The sequence below is a fragment of the Homarus americanus genome, unplaced genomic scaffold, assembly GCF_018991925.1.
Source record: "Homarus americanus isolate GMGI-L3 unplaced genomic scaffold, GMGI_Hamer_2.0 scaffold23660, whole genome shotgun sequence".
NCBI classification, from domain to species: domain Eukaryota; kingdom Metazoa; phylum Arthropoda; class Malacostraca; order Decapoda; family Nephropidae; genus Homarus; species Homarus americanus.
Window position 1 is genome coordinate 1 of NW_024735007.1, and position 5,185 is coordinate 5,185.

At 40.0% G+C, this 5,185-nt stretch overlaps 1 long non-coding RNA gene across 1 annotated transcript; it reads right to left on the reverse strand.

Moving 5' to 3' along the window:
• Nucleotides 1-2,935: 2,935 nt before the first annotated feature.
• On the reverse strand, nucleotides 2,936-5,041 carry LOC121870716. Its single transcript, XR_006089759.1, has 3 exons — nucleotides 5,026-5,041; nucleotides 3,025-3,803; nucleotides 2,936-2,985 (listed from the first exon to the last, which is right to left on the reverse strand). It is a non-coding gene; the product is annotated as an uncharacterized LOC121870716 (long non-coding RNA).
• Between the last annotated feature and the right edge of the window lie 144 nt (nucleotides 5,042-5,185).

Genomic DNA, 5,185 nt, shown 5'->3' on the forward strand with positions numbered 1-5,185 from the left:
TGTACCTTTCTAGGGCAATAATAGAGTAGACAAATCAACATTTGCACCTTCATAGGTACATTCGGCATACAATCAACATTTCAAATTTCAGAAGGGCACATTAGAACAATCAACATTTGCACCTCATAGAGCACATTAGTAGACAATCAACATTTAGTAATTCTTCATAGCACAATTAGGTAGACAATCAACATTTGCACCTTCATAGAGACAACATTAGGTAGACAATCAACATTTGCAATTTTCATAGGGGAAGCATTAGGGTAGACAATCAACATTTGCACCTTTCATAGGGGAACATTAGGTAGACAATCAACATTGCACCTTTTCAGAGGGAACATATAGGTAGACAATCAACACAGTGCAACCTTTCATAAAAGGGCTATTAGGTAGACAATCAACATTTGCACCTTCAGAAAGACATTAGGCAGACAATCAACATTTGCACTTTCGTAGGGTACATTAGGGTAGACAAACCAACATGTGCACCTTTCAGAGGGCACATACTAGAGTAGACAATCAGCATTTGCACCTTTTCATAAAGGCATTAGGGAAGCAATCAACATTTGCACCTCTAAAGGGCTATTAGGTAGCAACAATCAACATTTGCACCTTTTGTAGAGTAACATAGGGTAGACAATCAACATTTGCACCTTTCATAGGGCACATTAGCAATCAACATTTGCACCTTTCATAGAGTCACATTGCAGACAATCAACATTTGCACTTTCATAGGGTACATTAGGAGACAATCAACATTTGCACCTTTCAAAGGGTACATATAGGTAGACAATCAACACTGCACCTTCTAGGGCAAACATTAGGGCAGACAATCAACATTTAAAACTTTCATAGGGCAAGAATAGGCAGACAATCAACATTTGCACCTTCTAGGAAGCATAGGTAGATAATCAACATTGGAACTAGGCATTAGGTAGATAAATCAACATTTGCACTTTCAGAGGCACATTAGAGTAGACAATCAACATGTGCACCTTCATAGGGCACATTAGGCAGACAATCAACATTTACACCTTTCTTCAGAGAAGTAGCATTAGGGCAGACAATCAACATTTGCACCTTTCAGAGGGTACATTAGGTAGATAATCATCAACATTTAAACATCTCAGAGGGTGCACACAGGCAGACAATCAACACAAAAGCATCTTTCATAGGGCACACAGACAATCAACATGCAACTTCTCAGAGGGTACATTAGGCAGACAACAAACTTGCACTTCAATAGGGCATTAGGTAGACAAATCAACATGCACCTTCCCAGAGGATGGACATTAGGAGAAAACAATCAACATTTGCACAACTTTCATAGCATAAGGTAGACAATCAACATTTGCACCTTTCAGAGGGAACATTAGGTAGACAATCAACATTTGCACCTTCATAGGGCATACATTAGGTAGACAATCAACATTTGCACCTCTTGTAGTAAGCAGATAGAGCAGACAATCAACATTTGCACCTTTCATAGGGCACAGGGTAGACATCATTTGCACTTTCAGAGGCATTAGGCAGACAATCAACATTTGCACCTTTCATAGGGATACATTAGGTAGACAATCAACATGTGCAATTTTCAGTAGGGTACATTAGGAGAGACAATCAACATTTGCAAATTTTCAGAGGGCAATACTAGGTAGACAATCAACATTGCATTCTTTCGGGCAGGCACATTAGGGCAGACAATCAACATTTAAAACTCGTAACATTAGGAAGCAGATAACCAACACTCAGGGCACCAGAGGGTAGACAATCAACATACGGTGCACTTTTGTAGACAATCAACACACCAATATTAGAGTTGACAATCATTTGCACTTTTTAGGAGTAGACAATCACATGTGCACCTTTTCATAGCACATTGGTAGCATCAACATTTACATCCAGAGAAAATATAGAAGACAATCATGTGCACCTTCTACAGGGAATTAGGTAGACATCAACATGTGTGCATTAGGTGACAATCAACATGTCTTTCTTATACATTAGGGTAGCAATCAACATGTGCACTTTCTGAGGGCACATTAGGTAGACAATCAACATTTGCACCTTTCAGTAGGAAGTACATTAGTAGACAATCATGTAACCTTTCTTAGAGCATATTAGGTAGACAATCAACATAATTTGTAAGTAATAGCATTAGGCAGATAATCAACATTGGCACCTTTCAGGGCAAGCATTAGGTAGACAATCAACATGTGCACCTTTCATAGGGCACATTAGGGTAGACAATCAACATGTGCACCTTTCTCGTAGGGTGCCATTAGGCAGATGTAATCAACAGCTTGCACCTTTCTATAGGCGGCTATTAGGTAGACATCAACATGTGCACCTTTCAGAGGCGCAATAGAGTAGACAATCAACATTTGCACCTTTCTCAGAGGGTACATTAGGTAGACAATCAACATTTGCATTGTAGGGCAAGCATGGGGTAGATAATCAACATTTGCACCTTTCAGAGGGCAATAATAGGGTAGACAATCAACATTTGCACCTCGTAGGCACATTAGGTATTCAATCAACATAAAAATCTTCATAGTGCACAGTGGCAATCAACATGCACCTTTCAGAGGGTACATTAGGTAGACAATCAACATTTGGGTAATTCTTTCATAGGGCAAGCATTAGGGTAGACAATCAACATGTGCACCTTTTCGTAGGGCACATTAGAGCAGACAATCAACATTTCAGACCTTCAGGGCAAGAATAGGTAGACAATCAACATTTGCACCTTTGAAAGTACATTAGGCAGATGTAAATCACATTTGCACTGCAGGGTACATTAGGCAGACAACATTTGCACCTTCGTAGGGGTACATTAGGTGTGGCTGCACCAACATTTGCACCTTTCGTAGGGTACATTAGAGTGGCACAATCAACATTTGCACCTTTCATAGGGCATAATAGTAGACAATCAACATTTGCACCTTCGTAGGGTACATTAGAGTAGACAATCAACATTTGCACCTTTGTGCGGCATTAGGAGCAGTATAACAACATGTGCACCTTTCATAGGGTACATTAGGGTAGACAATCAACATTTGCACCTTTCGTAGGGTACATTAGGGTAGATAATCAACATTTGCACCTTTCGTAGGGTACATTAGGGTAGACAATCAACATTTGCACCTTTCGTAGGGTACATTAGGGTAGACAATCAACATTTGCACCTTTCATAGGGTACATTAGGGTAGACAAAAAACATTTGCACCTTTCGTAGGGTACATTAGGGTAGACAATCAACATTTGCACCTTTCATAGGGTACATTAGGGTAGACAAAAAACATTTGCACCTTTCATAGGGTACATTAGGGTAGACAATCAACATTTGCACCTTTTGTAGGGTACATTAGGGTAGACAATCAACATTTGCACCTTTCATAGGGTACATTAGAGTAGACAATCAACATTTGCACCTTTCGTAGGGTACATTAGGGTAGACAATCAACATTTGCACCTTTCGTAGGGTACATTAGAGTAGACAATCAACATGTGCACCTTTCATAGGGTACATTAGGGTAGACAATCAACATTTGCACCTTTCGTAGGGTACATTAGGGTAGACAATCAACATTTGCACCTTTCGTAGGGTACATTAGGGTAGATAATCAACATTTGCACCTTTCGTAGGGTACATTAGAGTAGACAATCAACATGTGCACCTTTCATTGGGCACATTAGGGTAGACAATCAACATTTGCACCTTTCGTAGGGTACATTAGGGTAGACAATCAACATTTGCACCTTTCGTAGGGTACATTAGGGTAGATAATCAACATTTGCACCTCAGAGGGTACATTAGGGTAGATAATCAACATGTGCACCTTTCATAGGCACATTAGGGTAGACAATCAACATTTGCACCTTTTCGTAGGGTACATTAGGTAGATAATCAACATTTGCACCTTTTCAGAGGGTACACATTAGGTAGACAATCAACATTTGCACCTTTTCAGAGGGTACACATTAGGTAGACAATCAACATTTGCACCTTTCAGGGGTACATTAGGGTAGACAAAAACATTTTGCACCTTTGTAGGGTACATTAGGGTAGACAATCAACATTTGCACCTTTCGTGAGGGCACATTAGGGTAGACAATCAACATTTCTGTACCTTTCAGAGGGTACATTAGGGTAGACAATCAACATTTGCGCCTTCATAGTACATTAGGTAGACAATCAACATTTGCACCTTCGTGAGGGTACATTAGGTAGACAATCAACATTTGCACCTTTCAGAGGGGCAGTACATTAGGGGTAGACAATCAACATTTGCACCTTTCGTAGGGCACATTAGGTAGACAATCAACATTTGCACCTTTTATTGGGTACATTAGTAGACAATCAACATTTGCACCTTTCGGGAGGGTACATTATTAGGTAGACAATCAACATTTGCACCTTTCGTGAGGGTACATTAGGCAGACAACAACATTTGCACCTTTCGTAGGGTACACATTAGGTAGACAATCAACATTTGCACCTTTCGTAGGGTACATTAGGGCAGACACATTTGCACCTTTATTGGGCACATTAGGTAGACAATCAACATTTGCACCTTTCGTAGGGTACATTAGGGTAGACAATCATTTGCACCTTTCTAGAGGGGTACATTAGGGTAGACAATCAACATTTGCACCTTCGAGGGTACATTAGGCAGACAATCTCCAACATTTGCACCTTTCAGAGGGCATATTAGGCAGACAATCAACATTTGCACCTTCATAGGGTACATTAGGTAGACAATCAACATTTGCACCTTTTCAGAGGGGTACATTAGGTAGACAATCAACATTTGCACCTTCAGAGGGTACATTAGGTAGTATAATCAACATTTGCACCTTTCATAGGGTACATTAGGTAGACAATCAACATTTGCACCTTTCGGGGCAAGTTAGGGTAGAGACAATCAACATTTGCACCTTTCTTATAGGGCACATTAGGTAGACAAATCAACATTTGCACCTCAGGGTAAGCATATTAGGGTAGACAATCAACGTTTGCACCTTTATTGGGTACATTAGGGTAGACAATCAACATTTGTACCTTTCTTATAGGGCATATTAGGTAGACAATCAACATTTGCACCTCAGAGGGGTACATTAGGTAGACAATCAACATTTGCACTTTTATTGGGTACATTAGGTAGACAATCAACATTTGCAC